Source organism: Schistocerca nitens, chromosome 1 (assembly GCF_023898315.1).
Source record: "Schistocerca nitens isolate TAMUIC-IGC-003100 chromosome 1, iqSchNite1.1, whole genome shotgun sequence".
NCBI lineage: Eukaryota > Metazoa > Arthropoda > Insecta > Orthoptera > Acrididae > Schistocerca > Schistocerca nitens.
Genome location: NC_064614.1, coordinates 130,487,009 through 130,511,849, shown reverse-complemented (window position 1 = coordinate 130,511,849; position 24,841 = coordinate 130,487,009).

The following is a 24,841-nucleotide window of genomic DNA, read 5'->3' as shown; positions in this document are numbered from 1 at the left end:
CGACCTCAGCTAGCAACAGAAAACCAACGTCATATTATGGCCCCGTTGTTCCATGCAACTTTTGTCCCACAAACTCTTCAGCTCCTATCATACTTTCTGAGTTATTCTTGGTGGCAATAGTTGATGACTCACCCTGTATTACACGAAACGGCTAACCGTGTTCGTGGTTAATATACACTCATTCTCATAAATTAAGGATAATTGCAGAATGCGGTGCCACACAACGTGGCACTACACAAAACTGGCGCTAATAGCGTAGGCACATAGATAACACACACGACAAAGATCTGTTAGTCCACGGTATTGGTGATAAGTTGAGAAAACCGTCCCGAAACCCATGTTCTACAAAACGCCACTTATTCCTGCGCATGTACCCCGACATCAATATGGGATATGATCACCATGCACATGTACGCAGGCCGCACAACGGGTTGGCATACTCTGGATCAGGCGGTCGAGCAGCTGCTAGGGTATAGCCTCCCATTCTTGCACCAGTGCCTGTCGGAGCTCCTGAAGTGTCCTAGGGGTTTGAGGAGGTGCAGTGATACGTCGACCGAGAGCACCCCCGACGTGCTCGATAGGGTTTAGGTCTGTAGAACAGGCAGGCCACTCCATTCGCCTGATATCTTCTGTTTCAAGATACTCTACCACGATGGCAGCTCGGTGGGGCCGTGCGTTATAATCCATCAGGAAGAAGGTGGGACCCGCATACCCCTGAAAAGGCGGACATACTGGTGCAAAATGACCTCCCGATACACCTGACCTGCTACAGTTCCTCTGTCAAAGACATGCAGGTTGTACGTGCACCACTCATAATCCCACCCCATACCATCAAACCATGTCCCTTTCAAGGACATTAAGGGGTGGGTATCTGGTTCCTAGTTCACGCCAGATAAAAATCCGCCATGATGTTCAACACATCCGTCGTTGACGGTGCGAATGGTTTGGCCAGTGTATATTTTGCCGCAGTCACATAGTATTTTGTAAATTCCAGGCTTCCTCAAACCCAAATAGTCGTTAACAGAGATAAGAAGTGCTCTAATATTACCTGGTGGACGGGATATACATCTACCATCATGTTCCCAGCATATGGAAGGAAAGCTACAGAACTAAATGTGTCCTCATCTATTTTAGGTAGTGGTCGAAAGTTAAAAAAACGTCGAATCTGTTTACCCGTGTAGCCATTATGCTTAAACGCGTCCTTAATATGTTGCAGCTCTTGTGGTTAATTCTCAGCATCCGAGATAGCATACTCTCTTTCGACCAAGGTTCGTAGGATTCCTGTATGTTGAAACAATGGATTACAGCTGCCATCATGTAAATATCTATGAATTTGTGTGGCTATCCTTTAAACTCTGTGTCCAAGAGCTCTGTCATCTTTTTTATAAACCAGGAAGTCCAAATAGGGTTACCCTCATTTTCAACTTCAGTCGTGAATTTGGTGTTAGGATGCAAACAACTAAAACAGTCCAATAACCGATGCAAAGAATCTATCCCATGTGGCCAAACAAGAAACATACCGTCGACATTTCTCAAAAAACAATAAGGCTTCAAAAAAGGTGTTTTCAGGGCCATATCCTCAAAGCCCTCCATAAAAATATTAGCGACTAATGAGGGATAAAGGACTTGCCATAGCCACACAGTCGGTGTGTTCAAAGTATTTTTATAAGTAGAAATCAGTACATGACGGCAGAGCATCATCATTTCCATATCTAGTTTCTCATTAATTAAAATCAGTGAATCTTCAAGAGGGACCCGAGTGAAAAGAGACACCACATCGAAACTGACAAGTAAATCAGAGGGATCAAGACGAAGCGATTTTAAACGCTGAATGAAATTCATCGAATTGGAAATATGGTGTCCACATTTGTCCACATGAGAGCAGAGGACTGTCGCTACATATTTTGCCAAATAATATGTCGGCGTACGACATACTAACAATCGGGCGTAATGGGACCCAATCTTTCCATCTTTATGGACCTTCGGCCACCCGTATAATATAGGTGGAACGTCCGCACCAGGACGAAGTATTTTATAAGTGTCCTGAGGTAATGAGTTCCTTCAACAGTGGATGCGTTGTCTGTTTTATGCGATCCGTGGGATCCTTCTGTAATGTAGAGTAATGCAACCCGTTTTCCCCCGAAAGTGCGCACGTTCGAGCATTGCATTACTCACAGCTGTGCGCGGGCAGCCGGGGTATCGGACATGTTTGAGTGACCTTGTAGACGCCTCGCCTAACGACTCACCTGGCTTTTGTTCACTGCCAGGTCTCCGCTGAAATGCTGTAAGCGCCTATCAATATCTGTGATGCTCTGGTATTCCACCAAAAGAAAACTCAGTGACAGACTTTTGCTTGGAACGTATCTCCGTCACAGAAGCCATTTTGAAGCCTTAGTATAGCGCCACCAGCTATCGAAACTTCATGAAACTATAGGCGACGAAATATTCCGCAATATCCCACAAGGAATTTCCCATTTTTCAACCGAGGCTCACCGTCAGAAAAAACTGTTGCGTTACCTCGTTTAAAACCGGAATTTTTCAAGTTGTACTCACCCAGTACTTGATAATGAGAGTACTTGTCGACTTGCATTAAACCTTGGATGGAGATTCAAACCTTTTCTCAACTTTTACTCGATTATGTACTGCGCGAGAGATATTTAGGACTCGAACTTATTTTTAAAGTAATCGGAAGTAGGAAGCGGTTTTGTACATCGAGGTTCATTTCTTTCGAGAACCTGTAGTTTACTGGTGCCTTGCGAAAAGGACATGAAGATAAAATGTGAATGATTGAGCTCGCATGGGTGCTTAGCAACAATCGTTCAATCAGAATAGTACGTCAGAGACCTACTTATGAATCCTAAAGCTGACCTATGTGACGTATCACTCACATTCTTCCGCTTGTGGACAACGAGCACCAAATTAATCGTTTGGAATTTTAAGTTGCTATGACTAAGCTCCTTCACCGACGTTTATATCTTGTTATACCTGAAAACAGGTGTAGTGGTACATTCGATTGCAATCTGTTGCACACGTGAGTGTATTTGAGATACTAAGGAGTGTAGATACTCTACAGTTTTTGTTACTCTGACGAAACTGCCTTGAGTGATTCTCTGCAAATAAAAAGTATTCAACGCTTCCAAACTGCAGCAGAGAAGCAGATGTATAAAAAAAAGTTTGTATTTTTTCCGCTAGGGAATTTTCGGGGCTACTTCGCAGCATTTTCATTTATTTCTTTTCCGCGCTGCCGTTTTCTGAATAATTCCGTCTGCAGCAGAATTCCGGACGCCGTCTCGAAAGAACAGCGCTTTTTTATTCTAATACAATTCGCTCTTTATCTGAATAGCAAATTACACCGCACCCAGAGGCGAACCAGGCGAAATGAATGGCAAAAGAGGTGATTTGTGTGGGTATATGAATAATACATCGACGCTGACGGGGTGTCAGAATTAGCAGTAAGTTCGGTTCCACAAAGTGGCGCAATTATACAGAGCCATAAATACTATAGCTGGTCGGTCATTCATGCCAATGAACCCCATACATTGTTTCGATAGTGACATTTTACATAACTTCGCACGCAGTCATATTTTACGATAGGAAAAAGATGTATTCGCATGCCGACAAATATTGGGTGGTGCATAAGTTCATAGGCTTTTTCCATACTTTAAACACAACAGAAACACATAACAGAAACTTTAGTGGTCATTAACATATCCTCATTCGCTACTTACAACACTCTGTCAACACTGGGGTAACTTTTCGATTCCGCGACGGTAGAAATCACGTGGTATTGAGGCGAAGAACTCGTCGAGTTATGTTCGGTACGCGTTTTCATCTGAAAAGGTAGTTACTTGAAGGTCGACCGATAGAGAGAGGAAAAAGTGAAAATCTGGGGGCGCAAGATCAGCTGAATAAGGTGAGTGCGGAATTACTTTCCAACTCAACTTCTGTAGAGTGTTTTTCGTCAATCTAGCGGAATGTGGGAGGGTGTTATCGTGGAGTAGTATCAACTCACCGGCCGCGGTGACCGAGCGGTTCTAGGCGCTGCAGTCTAGAACCCCGCTGCTGCTCCGGTCGGAGGTTCGAATCCTGCCTCGGGCATGGATGTGTGTGATGTCCTTAGGTTAGTTGGTTTAAGTAGTTCTAAGTCTAGGGGGCTGATGACCTCAGATGTTAAGTCCCACAGTGCTTAGAACTATTAGAACTATTTTTTTTTAGTATCATCTCTCGCAGTCTTCCTGGTCATAGTTCTTGGATTCCGTCTGCAAGAAGTCTCAGTTGTTGAAAATAAATGTCAGCAGGGACGGTTACAAGCCGGTGCAACAATTTTGTAACACCCAAACCGTTGCTTGTCCGATTTTTGCATGTGTTCGCCCCTGACAAACAACTTACAGAGAAATTGGGAGTCGAACTGTACACAACAATTGATAACACTGGATTTAAATGTGGCCCTGTCACCCCTAATTAATCTGCGGTGATAATGTTGACCATAAATCACACCTATTTTTACTTGCAAACATGAACGATCACGAACACTTAGGGTGTTCAATGACATCAAACACATACACAAAAATAAAATAAAGCAAAAGGGTGAATTCAGGATCAACTACTGAAAGTAAAGGCTCTACTGAAACACAATAATTTTATTATAACCTTCAGATCAACACTGAATAAAACACAATGCACAATTTACAAATTATCCTACCAACTGGAATTGGCAGTAACTGTGTTAAAATCGGTCCAAAACGCGATCTCTTATAACATATATACGAAGAACCACTACACTCCAAAGTATCGTGAAACCTCTGTGGAAACAGCAATTGCACGTGATCCAACTATTTAACGTTACCTCTAATACAGGCCGAAGCGGGAGCGATCTCACCGTAATGTTCCTGTTGTAGCGGCGGTCTCCGACGGCGACGGCGCGGCCGTGCGGTCGGCGTGTGGCGTCTCGGAAAGTACACTCCTATAGTATTCGAACACCAGGCTTCTGTCCGTAAACTTCTCTACTTGCGACCATGTTTCCGTCAGCAATGAGCTGGCACGGCTAACGTCCCCTCAGAACGAAAGACCAAGAGGGGGGACGACTTGGCTAACGTCCTCTCAGTACGAGAGCCCAGAACGGAAGACCACGACCGAGAGTCCAGCAAGATCGCTCTTCACCTTTGTTTTCTCGTCTCAACTTTTATCGACCGAATCACATCACTAGAAGCTCTCAAAATACCCAGTTTGCCAGTGCCGACCAATGTACAGCCTGGGAACAGAACTCTTTTCCACAATTCTTTTATTTCTAGAAAATTTCACAAGTAAACTCCGCCCTCGCCGGCTGGGAAGAACCACAGATGTGGGAAATAACACGTTTTCTGGAAGTTTTCTCCCAAGAGACCACTCGAAATTTTCCCGGCAAGATTCCCCATCGTAGCGAACACAGATTCTTGCATTGAAACTTTGTTATTTGGAACTCCTTGCCTGCCCCACTTGAGTTACTCGAAAGTGTAAAATTAGCGAGAGCACGCACAGCTATCCACTGCTATGTTTTGGTAAACACTTGAACACCTGCAGCCGCACGTCCCTCAGAGTTTGGCGGCCGCTGTGGCCTCTCTAAACGAATTACAGAAATCCCCCAGTTCACCATTCATAAAGTCAGGCCATGGCCTTCAGCGGCTAGGCGGGGACGTAGCTGAGCTCTGTCTCACGTACTGCCTTTCCGTAAAATCTTATAACTACAAAATCGCGGAATTCTCGCGTGTCGATGCGTTTCCACATAGATTTCCTACACCGTAATTTAGAGTATTACTCCAACAAAACCTAAAGTGTCACGTTATTCGATTCCCGGCGGGGTCAGGGATTTTCTCTGCCTCGTCGTGACTGGGTGTTGTGTGATGTCCTTAGGTTAGTTAGGTTTAAGTAGTTCTAAGTTCTAGGTGACTGATGACCATGGATGTTAAGTCCCATAGTGCTTAGAGCCATTTTGAACGAAAGTGTCACGTTAAATGGACTCATGTAAGGTGCAAGCCCGTTGCCACCTTACAATTTGTAGTACAGCACACCGTCGCTGTTCCACTAGATGCATAATATTATCTTTTTATGGACGTGCACAGGTCTTCCTAGGGAATGTTGCTGCTTTCTCTGCTCTCTTTTCCTTATGTTCGCATGAAAGGACAATTTCTCGGCACCAGTAACGATACAGTTTAGGAATGGCCGGATTTGTTCACAAACCACTTGATGCACATATGGCCATCTGCTGATTTTTGTGATTTTGGCTTAGAGCATGCGGTACCCATACACCCAACGTTTGAACCTTCCCCATTGCATGGAAATGTCGCAAGATGTGTCGAATGATCACAGTTCATCACATCAGCCAGTTCTCGAGTACACTGACGTGGACCATTGTCGTTTAATGCATTTAAGCGATATTGATCAAATCTCTTAGGTCTCCTGGAGAGTCACTAATGTCTGGAGAGTCACTAATGTCAAAACTATCCTGCTTAAAAGAAGATAACCATTTCCTTGTCCGGTTCGGTCCAATGATGCTGTCCTCATACACGGCGCAATTATTTTTGCCTGCGTCTACTGCTGTCAGCGTCCATTGAATTCAAACTGCAGTACACGCCGGAAATGTTCAGATTTCCTCACTCCGCACTCCATTTACTAGCGTCCACAGTTCCACTCACTATCTCAAAATGACAAAACGTAAACTCAAACAGCAACAGTGAACTACAAATAAAAAGTGACAATTGATAAACAAACTCCTCGTGTGTTATAACTCCGCGGATAACTTGCAGTTTATCTGAATTTTTGCTCATTGCTGTTTTGAAAATGAGACCACTTACTGACATACAATAAACTTTACACATAATTCCAAACACTTACAAAATTTTCCCTCTTTGACAACCCTCAAAAACTTATAAAAGGGAAAACGTTTATCGCTCACAACAGTTTCGCTATTCATTTTCGCATCAGACATGACATTTTAGCTCATTACTTCTTTATTACTAACAGTATTTTCGACACATTTTGCAGACAGTGGTCACATATATCAGTGAATGTACCTCTAAAATAACATCATTGTAGTCAGATACCACGCCGTAAACCCTAAGATGTGTTAAAACTGCCATATCATGCATGACGTTTAAATCTGGTGAGGAGGTTGTAACACTACGCTACTGCGTACGATACTTATTAAAGCCTGTACTATGGTAAGTTGACGGGCTTCACCTTATAAGAAAGGATTTTGGGGTAGATATTGACCGCGTGTACCCGAATGGAGGCAAAATCAGACTTTCACCCACTCAGTAACAACAATGATGCGTCAAGCAAGTCTGAAGTGCAACTACACGTTAGGACGGACAAGAAACGACACAGCACATGCTACCAAATTGTTAATAATACGGTCGCCAGCCTAATTAGGGATTAACTGAGTTTCTTCCCAGTACAAGTTGATGTATGTTCATACAAAACAACACGTAATAGCACTGCATAATGTGGTAAATTTTAGAACCAGAAAATCTACTGAACTAATGATTTCACTTTCTGTACTAATGTGAACAAGCCATAAATACACAACAATACACTATAATGTTTACTACAAACTTCGTACTGTCTATTGATCTGATTAAAATCGGGCATAGGTTACCCTAGAAATAGCACTTTCGAAACATACATACAATGTCAATTTTGAAAAAGGTAAAACACTAATAAATTTTGGTTTTATATTGACTTTGACTTTGCTAGTCAAATCAGTTCAGTACACTTCAGAATTTAAATGAATAGAAAAGAAAAACGGGGGGGGGGCTGAAACTGTTATGATCACTGTACTGAGATTTTAGTTTATCGAAATCGTTAAGCACTCAAGATTTCTAATACATGGGTTAATACTCTTTTTGTCTTATTTCTTGCTTATTTAACTATCATTATTTTTGTCTCAAATTAATTAAACTTCATTACTAAACCAATTTCAACATTATCTTCCAACTTTGCCAGACCTATATATTCATTAACAACAAAGTTCTTTAAGCATCATTCTAACATAGATAGGTCTGCAGGTAAGTATTATTAACATAAACTTTAAATCTTCATTTCGGGACACTCGGATTGCACAACATGTGGAAAGGACCCTGTCTAGGTTACTGATGAGGATAATTAAATGATAGGACAGTTCTGGTAAAAGTTAAGTTGTTATTGAACAGTCAGGAACAAAATTAACACTGGTCCACACGAATACAGTACTAAAAGTTTCAACCTGTTCGTGTCGATGCGGCGGTTGGCGGGCGGCGAGATGGCGAGGCGCAAAGCACACATACAATCACAGCTATGGCTCTTGATGTATCGGCACTTTCCTTCTTCTTAGCGTCGCAATACTTTTCCGTTTAGTGCCTATGGAATATGGCCATGCTGCATAGTCGTCGGAAACGGCACATCCGAGGCTCAATGAAATCACGTTTTCCAGGAGAGCCTCTTCGATCCAGAGCGTGTTTCTCAGACCGATGCCCAACTCCGACTACTACTGCTGAGCCCGTTATGCCGTGCCGCGCCCGTGTGCATTTTTCCGCGCTCGCCTGCCATCCACCTTTTACCGCTCCCCTACAGACAGGGTATTTACCAAAGGTTTTGCATTCCACATATCCTAATACATTGCCTACGTATGGACCAGGCGCATAAATACAACTTTAACATCTTGCAACAGTTTCAACATTCCTTACATTTCCATTTTGTTATAATATTGCATGTAATTTGACATAAACATTAATATTCACATCGAAAATTGGTTACAGTTCCTTTAACATCATGGCATGAAAAGAAAAAGAAATGAAATCAGAACATCGATTACACTAATTTAACGAAAATCAGAAGAAAAAAATTATTATATGTACAGTTGTTGTTGTTACAAGGTAGCTTGAACACTGAAGAAGAACATAGATTCCTTTAGATATTTTGTCGTACAAGATACTTACTGATTTGAAGAATATAGCGCAAATATAAAATAAACTCCTTCCGAACAGAAAAGTCCAATGGTATTGTCCGACCCCCGCGGCATCCTTATCCGATAGGCGTCACTGGTTGCACATGTGGAGGGGCTTGTGGTGAGTACACCACTCTCCCGGCCGTTGTCAGTTTTCGTGACAGGAGTCACTACGTCTCAGTCGAGTAGCTTCTCAATTGGCCTCACAAGGGCTGAGTGCACCCCGCTTGTAAACAGCGGCCGGTAACCGTGCACGGTCCTCTGTCCCAGTGTTGGTCAAGCCCGACAGCGATTAACTTCGGTTATCTGTCGGGCATCGGTGTTACCACTGTGGCAAGGCCGTTAGCAGGAAACTATATTTATACTTTGAAGAAGCTATTTATTCTTTGAATTTCGAACTTCATCATATGTACGAAAATGCTTTTATCGGTCCATAATTGCTATGTGATACGATTCAAAGTAATGAATACAATGCTTATAGAATCTTCAATGTTTTTAATCGATACTGCTACATTATTAATTGCTTAATGTACATGTTGCATAACGTGTAAGCACTGAACTGTTTTCAGCCAAACTTGGTACACATATCAGTTAGTGCGTGGAATGGATTGCTGTGGGAGTAAAAACTACCTGAGGCTTGGGGCCTTATATCGCTCCTGTCGTAGAGAATGACTCATGCGTGCACAGTAACAGATGGTCTGAACCATGTTCAGTCGAGTGCATAGTTCAAATTTTCAACTGCTAGAGGACAGTAGCGGACAGAACTAAACAGAAAAACTACAATGTAGTTAAGGATTTTGACCACCACAGTCCAGTAGAGCACAGAGATATTAAAAATGCAGATCAAGATAATGTTTTTGTGAATTGTTCTGTTTACTTCGTGAACGCTTTTTTGTGTATTTATGTTTGTACAGTTTTGCATGCGCTTTTAGTAGTGTGAATGATTCGTGAATGTGCCCTAAAGTAAATATGTAGATCATTGTTCTACAGATGAACGCTGTACGAACTAGTCTGAGAGAGTTTTAAGACAGTGTGAATGCGGACGTTGGGGAATTTTGTATCATAATATGTTAACTAAGTTTATAGTGAAAGGAAAGCTAGTTCGCGTGTAAATTATAAACAAAGTATCAAAATTTTAAATATTTCTTTCAGAAAAAAGTACATTTCGAAAGTGTATTATTTGTTGATTGGTTAGTCATGAAAAGCGCGGACAAACGCGGGAGAATAATGTTTTTTCTATTGGTCTTAAAGAAAACTGACCAATCAGAACGGAGTATTCTTCACCCGTCTTTTCTCTTGGAGATAGAGAATGCTTATAGCAGTCTAAGAGTCGGAGCCCAGCCTGTCCAATGGTACGGTCGTGTGTAGTATGAGCTCCGAAGGAAGTTATATAAGTAATTTACTGGTTTTAGTTGTGCTACATGTTTCAAAAGTGTTTTAAAGTGAAGGCATAATTATTTAAGTGTGTTTTTTTAAAAAGTACGAATTTTTATGTTAATTTTGTGTATGAGAAGAGACAGTAGTTCTGCATGGCATATTGAGCAGATCGGTGACTAAAAACTTGAGAGCATTAGACACCGATAAAATTAACAGTCGGCGAGAATTTTCATTTAAGAACAATCAGTGCTTAGTAGCTGTTCAGATTTCGGGAAATATCTCACCATAAACTTGCTAACGTGAATGAAATGGTTTGTGCATGACTGTGTTAAGATTACCACGGGCTTTTCAGTGATCGTGTAATTCTCGACTTCAGCATATACCGAAGTTTGGCCAGTATTTCCAACTCTCCTTCAAAATTAAGACTGTTCCCCTATACTTAGAATAGTTACATTGTATGCAGCATGGTGCGACTTGCAGAACTGTAGCTTTCTGCTCGGCTTTCCTACCGGCGATCTACTGCAACGATTTCACAGGTAGGTGCAGGTAATGGACGAAGGTAACACCTACCTTTGAAAGAGGTAGGGCTGAAAAAGAAGTGTAGCCCAAGACGCGCCAATACTCAGACTTTTTTTATCCATTATTTGAGAAAGAGAGCACTTAGTGACTTTCAACATACTTTCCAGATAATTTCAAGCCTTTACAAAAATTTTCTACCTGACTACACCACAGAATGATGAGAGGATATAAGTTTATCTCTTACAACATTTTCGCTGTTCATGTAATAAAACTGTTACATCATACATGACGTCAAGACGTTTAAATTTATAACTTCTTTGATACCACTTATATTCGCAACACATTTACCAGACCACATCCACGTATGCTGATGAATTTACCTATAAAGTTATATCATTGTACGACACATACCTCAGGAGATATGATGGAAGGACGAGATGGACAGAGATCAGGTGCCCAAGGATCTTCATATACTTGGAGCTTGGAGCAAGAGAAAAAGACGCCAAGGACTGGATACAGTAGAGGAGGCTGTCTGAGAAGACCAAAAACTGACGGCGGTTTGTGGCACCAGGTCCTCTAAGCCCCTCCTCTCCCCCCTCCCCCGACCGGCAAAACACTCCGTCTGTCCCTTTCTGCCACGCTGTCTGTCCATCTGCTACTTCCCCTCTCTCTGTCTATGTCCTCTCCCTCTTTCTCTGTCCATCTTCTCCTCTTTCCTTTCCATGTCCTTCTTTTCCTCTCTCTCCATTTTCTCCCCTTCCCTCTCCGTGCTCATCTATTACTTTCCCGCAGTATGCGAAGGAGGAGATGGATAGAGAAAAGGAAGAGGGGGTAGTGGATAGGGAAGAGAAGGAAGAGGAAATGGATACAGGAAGGAGAAGGGAACACTCCGTCTGTCCCTTTCTGCCACGCTGTCTGTCCATCTGCTACTTCCCCTCTCTCTGTCTATGTCCTCTCCCTCTTTCTCTGTCCATCTTCTCCTCTTTCCTTTCCACGTCCTTCTTTTCCTCTCTCTCCATTTTCTCCCCTTCCCTCTCCGTGCTCATCTATTACTTTCCCGCAGTATGCGAAGGAGGAGATGGATAGAGAAAAGGAAGAGGGGGTAGTGGATAGGGAAGAGAAGGAAGAGGAAATGGATACAGGAAGGAGAAGGGCATACTGCTTCTTTCTACCCTTGTGAATTTTGTTTTCTCATTTTTCACCTCTAATTGAACTTCCCCGACTTTCTTGCTAATATTTTTAAGTTATCTAGATTTTCAGCGGGTGTGATTCATAATAATTAATTCGACAATGAGGCTCCTGGACTCTTTTTCTGTTAATAGTGCAATGTTAAAGCCAATATTTTGTGTCACCAGCATATGCGACAGTGCTCGAGATTTATGAAGTGATGAATATTTTTTCCAGAAATGGCTTTTAAGCCTATATGTGAAAACGGAGGAATGACTTATTATAATGTTGTGGCTTATTATTATATTATGAAATTTAAATAATTTCGAACAACAATATGTGTGAAACGTCCTGGCAGATTAAAACTGTGTGCCCGACCGAGACTCGAAGTCGGGACCTTTGCCTTTCGCGGGAAAGTGCTCTACCATCTGAACTACCGAAGCACGACTCACGCCCTGTCCTCACAGCTTTACTTCTGCTAGTATCTCGTCTCCTACCTTCCAAACTTTACAGAAGCTCTCCTGCGAACCTTGAACTAGCACTCCTGAAACAAAGGGTATTGCAGAGACATGGCTTACCCACAGCCTGGGGGATGTTTCCAGAATGAGATTTTCACTCTGCAGCGGAGTGCACACAGTTTTAATCTGCCAGGAAGTTTCATATCAGCGCACACTCCGCTGCAGAGTGAAAATCTCATTCTGGGAACAATATGTTTTATTACTCTTACAACCAGTTTTCTACAGAGAATAATCATATAACAAAAGATAATAGCACTCAAAGAATGTATTGGCAGTGTGTTGTCTGTGAAACTTACCTTCTTCTATTGTTCTCTATGTTGTATGAAGCGGATGAGATCGAATATAAGCTGAGGTCTGTTCTTTTCAATATTGTGAAAGGTAGTCATAAGTGATCAAAAGAAAAATATAACGTACAATTTACTAAATGGAATTCTAGTGTACGGACTTTTATTTGCAATCAGATAACCGACTATGAATATTTTAAGTTTAGTGTCCGCAGCAGTCCAGATTGTGCTTTGTCGGCCACCATTACGTGAGCGTATGGAGTGGCAATTTCAAATTGCAGAAATAATCAAACATTAATTCTTTCAAAATTGTTGAGGCTTTCGTGGCCACTTGTTGACAAACTGCCTATTGGCTTCTGTCTCGGGTTCTTCGGCCGACGTTCATCTAATGATTTTTCTGACGTTTCGCCAGCACGAGTGGCTGGCATTGTCAAAGCTTCACCCTCCATTGCCGGTGGTGAACTGGAGCCGAGCTCGCGGGCGCAGACTATATGTACCTGGCGCGCCAACGTCCGAGGGCTTCTCCGCGGTCATTTCCGGTGCGGTTCTCCTCTTGCTACCTGCGACGGTCGTTCGCTGCAGTACGGGAAGCCAGGATCCGTTGACCTTAAGGCTTTCCTCTTTCTTGTTCAAACTGTTCGCGTGTTTTTGTATTTCTACAGCTTCTCTGAACAAGCGCGTGTGATAGTGGTTCTCTACAGCCAGAACTTCCGTGTCGGCGAATTTTATTACGTGGTCGGTCTCATTCAGTGCGTGTTCTGCCACGGCCGATTTCTCCACCTGCCCCAACCTGCAATGTCGCTTATGCTCCTTGATCCTGGTGTTAATGGATCGTCCAGTCATCCCAACATAAACTTTTCCGCATGTGCATGGTATGCGGTATATTCCCGACATTGCAAGTGGGTCTCTTTTCTCCTTCGCCGATCTAAGACACTCTTTGATCTTCCTTGTCGGTTTGAAGATCGTCTTTACGCCATGTTTGCGCAATATACGGCCGATTCTGTCCGTCACTCTGGGAATGTATGGCAGAAAGGCCGTACCCGACATTTCTTTTTCTGGTTCCTTACTTCGCCGAGTGTTTGGCTCAGTTACACTTCTAATATAATTTGTGGAGTACCCATTGCTCCTCAGGACTGTTTCCAGGTGTTGCATTTCTCGTTTGAGGTGTTGCGGCTCACATATTCGTCCTGCTCTCGTTACGAGCGTACTAATCATGCCCCTTTTCTGGCTCGGGTGGTGGTTTGACAGTTTGTGCAGGTATCGGTCCGTGTGAGTCGGTTTTCGATACACGCTGTGTCCCAGGTTTTCGCCGTCCCTTGTGACCAGCACATCTAGAAATGGCAGTTTCTTGTCCTTTTCTACTTCCATGGTAAATGTTATGTTGGCATGGAGGCTGTTCAAGTGTCTTAGGAAGTCACCGAGCTGTTCTTCACCATGGCTCCACACCACGAAAGTATCATCGACGTACCTGTACCACACCTTAGGTTTGCAAGTCGCCGAGTCCAGTGCCTGTGCTTCGAATTGTTCCATGAAGAAGTTGGCCACCACTGGACTGAGAGGACTACCCATGGCGACGCCTTCCAGCTGTTCGTAGAAGTCGCCATTCCACGTGAAATAGCTCGTGGTGAGACATGCATGGAAGAGCTTTCTGATGTCTAGCGGGAAAATGGAACCGATGTGCTCCAGAGCGTCACTGAGTGGCACTTTCGTAAATAACGAAACAACATCAAAGCTGACCAGGATGTCGTTTGGTGCAAGTTTCAGTTTCTTCAGCTTCTCAATGAAATGTCCTGAGTCCTTAATGTATGTGTCGGTCTTCCCCACGTGTGGTTGGAGCAGAGAGGCCAAGTGTTTTGCCAGCTTATATGTCGGTGATCCAGGAGCGCTAACGATCGGTCTCAGTGGAACGTTGTTCTTATGGATCTTGGGTAATCCATACAGCCGAGGTGGTAGGGCTTCTGTGTTGCGCAGGTTTCTCTGTATGTCCGCCGGCAGAGAAGACGCCTTGATCAATCGATTCGTATTCCGTGTGATACGTTGCGTCGGATCTGCGCTTAGTTTTCGGTACGTCGTCGGATCTAATAGGTCTCGGATCTTTTGCTCATAATCTTCGGTCTTCATTACGACGGTCGCATTCCCCTTATCGGCAGGCAGTACCAATATACTCTTGTCGGCGTTGAGATTCTTAATGGCTTGTACCTCTTCTTTCTTCAGGTTGCAAGCTGGCGGTTTTGCTCGGCGCAGTATCCTGGCTGTTTCCGTGCGTATTTCCTCTGCCCTTTCACAAGGAAGGGCACGAATGGCTGCTTCGGTGTTGGCAATGATGTCCTCCATAGGTATGGTTCTCGGGATGATAGCGAAATTCCCTCCTTTTTGAAGAACAGACACTTCCTCTTCGGTCAATTGTCGTTCAGTGAGGTTGACCACTGTGTGTGACATGTCGGGAGTCGCCTTGTCGGTCTGCTTCCGGCAACTTTCAAACTTTTTCTTCTGTCGCTCGGTGCAGCGCTCGAGTTCGTTCTGCATGCTCCTGTGAGTGATGCTGTCGATCTTGTCCCAGTCGTCTCGATGCATTCTGCTACTTAGTTGATAGAAAATGTCCAGAAGTTCCTGATCCGTTCTTGCCAAGTCTCTCCGTGTTGTATGTATTCGCTCACAAAGAAAAGCTCGTTCCATTCTGTCGTAGATACGATGTGCTTGGGCGGTGGTGAATAGGCGCTTGCATCTCAAGAACTTCGGTGTAGCACATTCATCTCGGCACCGTGACAGAAAGGCGAGAGAGGACATCAGTCGCGCTTTCCTCTTCCGTCGTTGGTCAAGGCGTCGGTACAATCTGCAAATCTCCTCCCCGTAGAGGCGTAATACAAAATTGTTGAGGCTTTCGTGGCCACTTGTTGACAAACTGCCTATTGGCTTCTGTCTCGGGTTCTTCGGCCGACGTTCATCTAATGATTTTTCTGACGTTTCGCCAGCACGAGTGGCTGGCATTGTCAAAGCTTCACCCTCCATTGCCGGTGGTGAACTGGAGCCGAGCTCGCGGGCGCAGACTATATGTACCTGGCGCGCCAACGTCCGAGGGCTTCTCCGCGGTCATTTCCGGTGCGGTTCTCCTCTTGCTACCTGCGACGGTCGTTCGCTGCAGTACGGGAAGCCAGGATCCGTTGACCTTAAGGCTTTCCTCTTTCTTGTTCAAACTGTTCGCGTGTTTTTGTATTTCTACAGCTTCTCTGAACAAGCGCGTGTGATAGTGGTTCTCTACAGCCAGAACTTCCGTGTCGGCGAATTTTATTACGTGGTCGGTCTCATTCAGTGCGTGTTCTGCCACGGCCGATTTCTCCACCTGCCCCAACCTGCAATGTCGCTTATGCTCCTTGATCCTGGTGTTAATGGATCGTCCAGTCATCCCAACATAAACTTTTCCGCATGTGCATGGTATGCGGTATATTCCCGACATTGCAAGTGGGTCTCTTTTCTCCTTCGCCGATCTAAGACACTCTTTGATCTTCCTTGTCGGTTTGAAGATCGTCTTTACGCCATGTTTGCGCAATATACGGCCGATTCTGTCCGTCACTCTGGGAATGTATGGCAGAAAGGCCGTACCCGACATTTCTTTTTCTGGTTCCTTACTTCGCCGAGTGTTTGGCTCAGTTACACTTCTAATATAATTTGTGGAGTACCCATTGCTCCTCAGGACTGTTTCCAGGTGTTGCATTTCTCGTTTGAGGTGTTGCGGCTCACATATTCGTCCTGCTCTCGTTACGAGCGTACTAATCATGCCCCTTTTCTGGCTCGGGTGGTGGTTTGACAGTTTGTGCAGGTATCGGTCCGTGTGAGTCGGTTTTCGATACACGCTGTGTCCCAGGGTTTCGCCGTCCCTTGTGACCAGCACATCTAGAAATGGCAGTTTCTTGTCCTTTTCTACTTCCATGGTAAATGTTATGTTGGCATGGAGGCTGTTCAAGTGTCTTAGGAAGTCACCGAGCTGTTCTTCACCATGGCTCCACACCACGAAAGTATCATCGACGTACCTGTACCACACCTTAGGTTTGCAAGTCGCCGAGTCCAGTGCCTGTGCTTCGAATTGTTCCATGAAGAAGTTGGCCACCACTGGACTGAGAGGACTACCCATGGCGACGCCTTCCAGCTGTTCGTAGAAGTCGCCATTCCACGTGAAATAGCTCGTGGTGAGACATGCATGGAAGAGCTTTCTGATGTCTAGCGGGAAAATGGAACCGATGTGCTCCAGAGCGTCACTGAGTGGCACTTTCGTAAATAACGAAACAACATCAAAGCTGACCAGGATGTCGTTTGGTGCAAGTTTCAGTTTCTTCAGCTTCTCAATGAAATGTCCTGAGTCCTTAATGTATGTGTCGGTCTTCCCCACGTGTGGTTGGAGCAGAGAGGCCAAGTGTTTTGCCAGCTTATATGTCGGTGATCCAGGAGCGCTAACGATCGGTCTCAGTGGAACGTTGTTCTTATGGATCTTGGGTAATCCATACAGCCGAGGTGGTAGGGCTTCTGTGTTGCGCAGGTTTCTCTGTATGTCCGCCGGCAGAGAAGACGCCTTGATCAATCGATTCGTATTCCGTGTGATACGTTGCGTCGGATCTGCGCTTAGTTTTCGGTACGTCGTCGGATCTAATAGGTCTCGGATCTTTTGCTCATAATCTTCGGTCTTCATTACGACGGTCGCATTCCCCTTATCGGCAGGCAGTACCAATATACTCTTGTCGGCGTTGAGATTCTTAATGGCTTGTACCTCTTCTTTCTTCAGGTTGCAAGCTGGCGGTTTTGCTCGGCGCAGTATCCTGGCTGTTTCCGTGCGTATTTCCTCTGCCCTTTCACAAGGAAGGGCACGAATGGCTGCTTCGGTGTTGGCAATGATGTCCTCCATAGGTATGGTTCTCGGGATGATAGCGAAATTCCCTCCTTTTTGAAGAACAGACACTTCCTCTTCGGTCAATTGTCGTTCAGTGAGGTTGACCACTGTGTGTGACATGTCGGGAGTCGCCTTGTCGGTCTGCTTCCGGCAACTTTCAAACTTTTTCTTCTGTCGCTCGGTGCAGCGCTCGAGTTCGTTCTGCATGCTCCTGTGAGTGATGCTGTCGATCTTGTCCCAGTCGTCTCGATGCATTCTGCTACTTAGTTGATAGAAAATGTCCAGAAGTTCCTGATCCGTTCTTGCCAAGTCTCTCCGTGTTGTATGTATTCGCTCACGAAGAAAAGCTCGTTCCATTCTGTCGTAGATACGATGTGCTTGGGCGGTGGTGAATAGGCGCTTGCATCTCAAGAACTTCGGTGTAGCACATTCATCTCGGCACCGTGACAGAAAGGCGAGAGAGGACATCAGTCGCGCTTTCCTCTTCCGTCGTTGGTCAAGGCGTCGGTACAATCTGCAAATCTCCTCCCCGTAGAGGCGTAATACAAAATTGTTGAGGCTTTCGTGGCCACTTGTTGACAAACTGCCTATTGGCTTCTGTCTCGGGTTCTTCGGCCGACGTTCATCTAATGATTTTTCTGACGTTTCGCCAGCACGAGTGGCTGGCATTGTCAAAGCTTCACCCTCCATTGCCGGTGGTGAACTGGAGCCGAGCTCGCGGGCGCAGACTATATGTACCTGGCGCGCCAACGTCCGAGGGCTTCTCCGCGGTCATTTCCGGTGCGGTTCTCCTCTTGCTACCTGCGACGGTCGTTCGCTGCAGTACGGGAAGCCAGGATCCGTTGACCTTAAGGCTTTCCTCTTTCTTGTTCAAACTGTTCGCGTGTTTTTGTATTTCTACAGCTTCTCTGAACAAGCGCGTGTGATAGTGGTTCTCTACAGCCAGAACTTCCGTGTCGGCGAATTTTATTACGTGGTCGGTCTCATTCAGTGCGTGTTCTGCCACGGCCGATTTCTCCACCTGCCCCAACCTGCAATGTCGCTTATGCTCCTTGATCCTGGTGTTAATGGATCGTCCAGTCATCCCAACATAAACTTTTCCGCATGTGCATGGTATGCGGTATATTCCCGACATTGCAAGTGGGTCTCTTTTCTCCTTCGCCGATCTAAGACACTCTTTGATCTTCCTTGTCGGTTTGAAGATCGTCTTTACGCCATGTTTGCGCAATATACGGCCGATTCTGTCCGTCACTCTGGGAATGTATGGCAGAAAGGCCGTACCCGACATTTCTTTTTCTGGTTCCTTACTTCGCCGAGTGTTTGGCTCAGTTACACTTCTAATATAATTTGTGGAGTACCCATTGCTCCTCAGGACTGTTTCCAGGTGTTGCATTTTTCGTTTGAGGTGTTGCGGCTCACATATTCGTCCTGCTCTCGTTACGAGCGTACTAATCATGCCCCTTTTCTGGCTCGGGTGGTGGTTTGACAGTTTGTGCAGGTATCGGTCCGTGTGAGTCGGTTTTCGATACACGCTGTGTCCCAGGTTTTCGCCGTCCCTTGTGACCAGCACATCTAGAAATGGCAGTTTCTTGTCCTTTTCTACTTCCATGGTAAATGTTATGTTGGCATGGAGGCTGTTCAAGTGTCTTAGGAAGTCACCGAGCTGTTCTTCACCATGGCTCCACACCACGAAAGTATCATCGACGTACCTGTACCACACCTTAGGTTTGCAAGTCGCCGAGTCCAGTGCCTGTGCTTCGAATTGTTCCATGAAGAAGTTGGCCACCACTGGACTGAGAGGACTACCCATGGCGACGCCTTCCAGCTGTTCGTAGAAGTCGCCATTCCACGTGAAATAGCTCGTGGTGAGACATGCATGGAAGAGCTTTCTGATGTCTAGCGGGAAAATGGAACCGATGTGCTCCAGAGCGTCACTGAGTGGCACTTTCGTAAATAACGAAACAACATCAAAGCTGACCAGGATGTCGTTTGGTGCAAGTTTCAGTTTCTTCAGCTTCTCAATGAAATGTCCTGAGTCCTTAATGTATGTGTCGGTCTTCCCCACGTGTGGTTGGAGCAGAGAGGCCAAGTGTTTTGCCAGCTTATATGTCGGTGATCCAGGAGCGCTAACGATCGGTCTCAGTGGAACGTTGTTCTTATGGATCTTGGGTAATCCATACAGCCGAGGTGGTAGGGCTTCTGTGTTGCGCAGGTTTCTCTGTATGTCCGCCGGCAGAGAAGACGCCTTGATCAATCGATTCGTATTCCGTGTGATACGTTGCGTCGGATCTGCGCTTAGTTTTCGGTACGTCGTCGGATCTAATAGGTCTCGGATCTTTTGCTCATAATCTTCGGTCTTCATTACGACGGTCGCATTCCCCTTATCGGCAGGCAGTACCAATATACTCTTGTCGGCGTTGAGATTCTTAATGGCTTGTACCTCTTCTTTCTTCAGGTTGCAAGCTGGCGGTTTTGCTCGGCGCAGTATCCTGGCTGTTTCCGTGCGTATTTCCTCTGCCCTTTCACAAGGAAGGGCACGAATGGCTGCTTCGGTGTTGGCAATGATGTCCTCCATAGGTATGGTTCTCGGGATGATAGCGAAATTCCCTCCTTTTTGAAGAACAGACACTTCCTCTTCGGTCAATTGTCGTTCAGTGAGGTTGACCACTGTGTGTGACATGTCGGGAGTCGCCTTGTCGGTCTGCTTCCGGCAACTTTCAAACTTTTTCTTCTGTCGCTCGGTGCAGCGCTCGAGTTCGTTCTGCATGCTCCTGTGAGTGATGCTGTCGATCTTGTCCCAGTCGTCTCGATGCATTCTGCTACTTAGTTGATAGAAAATGTCCAGAAGTTCCTGATCCGTTCTTGCCAAGTCTCTCCGTGTTGTATGTATTCGCTCACGAAGAAAAGCTCGTTCCATTCTGTCGTAGATACGATGTGCTTGGGCGGTGGTGAATAGGCGCTTGCATCTCAAGAACTTCGGTGTAGCACATTCATCTCGGCACCGTGACAGAAAGGCGAGAGAGGACATCAGTCGCGCTTTCCTCTTCCGTCGTTGGTCAAGGCGTCGGTACAATCTGCAAATCTCCTCCCCGTAGAGGCGTAATACAAAATTGTTGAGGCTTTCGTGGCCACTTGTTGACAAACTGCCTATTGGCTTCTGTCTCGGGTTCTTCGGCCGACGTTCATCTAATGATTTTTCTGACGTTTCGCCAGCACGAGTGGCTGGCATTGTCAAAGCTTCACCCTCCATTGCCGGTGGTGAACTGGAGCCGAGCTCGCGGGCGCAGACTATATGTACCTGGCGCGCCAACGTCCGAGGGCTTCTCCGCGGTCATTTCCGGTGCGGTTCTCCTCTTGCTACCTGCGACGGTCGTTCGCTGCAGTACGGGAAGCCAGGATCCGTTGACCTTAAGGCTTTCCTCTTTCTTGTTCAAACTGTTCGCGTGTTTTTGTATTTCTACAGCTTCTCTGAACAAGCGCGTGTGATAGTGGTTCTCTACAGCCAGAACTTCCGTGTCGGCGAATTTTATTACGTGGTCGGTCTCATTCAGTGCGTGTTCTGCCACGGCCGATTTCTCCACCTGCCCCAACCTGCAATGTCGCTTATGCTCCTTGATCCTGGTGTTAATGGATCGTCCAGTCATCCCAACATAAACTTTTCCGCATGTGCATGGTATGCGGTATATTCCCGACATTGCAAGTGGGTCTCTTTTCTCCTTCGCCGATCTAAGACACTCTTTGATCTTCCTTGTCGGTTTGAAGATCGTCTTTACGCCATGTTTGCGCAATATACGGCCGATTCTGTCCGTCACTCTGGGAATGTATGGCAGAAAGGCCGTACCCGACATTTCTTTTTCTGGTTCCTTACTTCGCCGAGTGTTTGGCTCAGTTACACTTCTAATATAATTTGTGGAGTACCCATTGCTCCTCAGGACTGTTTCCAGGTGTTGCATTTCTCGTTTGAGGTGTTGCGGCTCACATATTCGTCCTGCTCTCGTTACGAGCGTACTAATCATGCCCCTTTTCTGGCTCGGGTGGTGGTTTGACAGTTTGTGCAGGTATCGGTCCGTGTGAGTCGGTTTTCGATACACGCTGTGTCCCAGGTTTTCGCCGTCCCTTGTGACCAGCACATCTAGAAATGGCAGTTTCTTGTCCTTTTCTACTTCCATGGTAAATGTTATGTTGGCATGGAGGCTGTTCAAGTGTCTTAGGAAGTCACCGAGCTGTTCTTCACCATGGCTCCACACCACGAAAGTATCATCGACGTACCTGTACCACACCTTAGGTTTGCAAGTCGCCGAGTCCAGTGCCTGTGCTTCGAATTGTTCCATGAAGAAGTTGGCCACCACTGGACTGAGAGGACTACCCATGGCGACGCCTTCCAGCTGTTCGTAGAAGTCGCCATTCCACGTGAAATAGCTCGTGGTGAGACATGCATGGAAGAGCTTTCTGATGTCTAGCAGGAAAATGGAACCGATGTGCTCCAGAGCGTCACTGAGTGGCACTTTCGTAAATAACGAAACAACATCAAAGCTGACCAGGATGTCGTTTGGTGCAAGTTTCAGTTTCTTCAGCTTCTCAATGAAATGTCCTGAGTCCTTAATGTATGTGTCGGTCTTCCCCACGTGTGGTTGGAGCAGAGAGGCCAAGTGTTTTGCCAGCTTATATGTCGGTGATCCAGGAGCGCTAACGATCGGTCTCAGTGGAACGTTGTTCTTATGGATCTTGGGTAATCCATACAGCCGAGGTGGTAGGGCTTCTGTGTTGCGCAGGTTTCTCTGTATGTCCGCCGGCAGAGAAGACGCCTTGATCAATCGATTCGTATTCCGTGTGATACGTTGCGTCGGATCTGCGCTTAGTTTTCGGTACGTCGTCGGATCTAATAGGTCTCGGATCTTTTGCTCATAATCTTCGGTCTTCATTACGACGGTCGCATTCCCCTTATCGGCAGGCAGTACCAATATACTCTTGTCGGCGTTGAGATTCTTAATGGCTTGTACCTCTTCTTTCTTCAGGTTGCAAGCTGGCGGTTTTGCTCGGCGCAGTATCCTGGCTGTTTCCGTGCGTATTTCCTCTGCCCTTTCACAAGGAAGGGCACGAATGGCTGCTTCGGTGTTGGCAATGATGTCCTCCATAGGTATGGTTCTCGGGATGATAGCGAAATTCCCTCCTTTTTGAAGAACAGACACTTCCTCTTCGGTCAATTGTCGTTCAGTGAGGTTGACCACTGTGTGTGACATGTCGGGAGTCGCCTTGTCGGTCTGCTTCCGGCAACTTTCAAACTTTTTCTTCTGTCGCTCGGTGCAGCGCTCGAGTTCGTTCTGCATGCTCCTGTGAGTGATGCTGTCGATCTTGTCCCAGTCGTCTCGATGCATTCTGCTACTTAGTTGATAGAAAATGTCCAGAAGTTCCTGATCCGTTCTTGCCAAGTCTCTCCGTGTTGTATGTATTCGCTCACGAAGAAAAGCTCGTTCCATTCTGTCGTAGATACGATGTGCTTGGGCGGTGGTGAATAGGCGCTTGCATCTCAAGAACTTCGGTGTAGCACATTCATCTCGGCACCGTGACAGAAAGGCGAGAGAGGACATCAGTCGCGCTTTCCTCTTCCGTCGTTGGTCAAGGCGTCGGTACAATCTGCAAATCTCCTCCCCGTAGAGGCGTAATACAAAATTGTTGAGGCTTTCGTGGCCACTTGTTGACAAACTGCCTATTGGCTTCTGTCTCGGGTTCTTCGGCCGACGTTCATCTAATGATTTTTCTGACGTTTCGCCAGCACGAGTGGCTGGCATTGTCAAAGCTTCACCCTCCATTGCCGGTGGTGAACTGGAGCCGAGCTCGCGGGCGCAGACTATATGTACCTGGCGCGCCAACGTCCGAGGGCTTCTCCGCGGTCATTTCCGGTGCGGTTCTCCTCTTGCTACCTGCGACGGTCGTTCGCTGCAGTACGGGAAGCCAGGATCCGTTGACCTTAAGGCTTTCCTCTTTCTTGTTCAAACTGTTCGCGTGTTTTTGTATTTCTACAGCTTCTCTGAACAAGCGCGTGTGATAGTGGTTCTCTACAGCCAGAACTTCCGTGTCGGCGAATTTTATTACGTGGTCGGTCTCATTCAGTGCGTGTTCTGCCACGGCCGATTTCTCCACCTGCCCCAACCTGCAATGTCGCTTATGCTCCTTGATCCTGGTGTTAATGGATCGTCCAGTCATCCCAACATAAACTTTTCCGCATGTGCATGGTATGCGGTATATTCCCGACATTGCAAGTGGGTCTCTTTTCTCCTTCGCCGATCTAAGACACTCTTTGATCTTCCTTGTCGGTTTGAAGATCGTCTTTACGCCATGTTTGCGCAATATACGGCCGATTCTGTCCGTCACTCTGGGAATGTATGGCAGAAAGGCCGTACCCGACATTTCTTTTTCTGGTTCCTTACTTCGCCGAGTGTTTGGCTCAGTTACACTTCTAATATAATTTGTGGAGTACCCATTGCTCCTCAGGACTGTTTCCAGGTGTTGCATTTCTCGTTTGAGGTGTTGCGGCTCACATATTCGTCCTGCTCTCGTTACGAGCGTACTAATCATGCCCCTTTTCTGGCTCGGGTGGTGGTTTGACAGTTTGTGCAGGTATCGGTCCGTGTGAGTCGGTTTTCGATACACGCTGTGTCCCAGGTTTTCGCCGTCCCTTGTGACCAGCACATCTAGAAATGGCAGTTTCTTGTCCTTTTCTACTTCCATGGTAAATGTTATGTTGGCATGGAGGCTGTTCAAGTGTCTTAGGAAGTCACCGAGCTGTTCTTCACCATGGCTCCACACCACGAAAGTATCATCGACGTACCTGTACCACACCTTAGGTTTGCAAGTCGCCGAGTCCAGTGCCTGTGCTTCGAATTGTTCCATGAAGAAGTTGGCCACCACTGGACTGAGAGGACTACCCATGGCGACGCCTTCCAGCTGTTCGTAGAAGTCGCCATTCCACGTGAAATAGCTCGTGGTGAGACATGCATGGAAGAGCTTTCTGATGTCTAGCGGGAAAATGGAACCGATGTGCTCCAGAGCGTCACTGAGTGGCACTTTCGTAAATAACGAAACAACATCAAAGCTGACCAGGATGTCGTTTGGTGCAAGTTTCAGTTTCTTCAGCTTC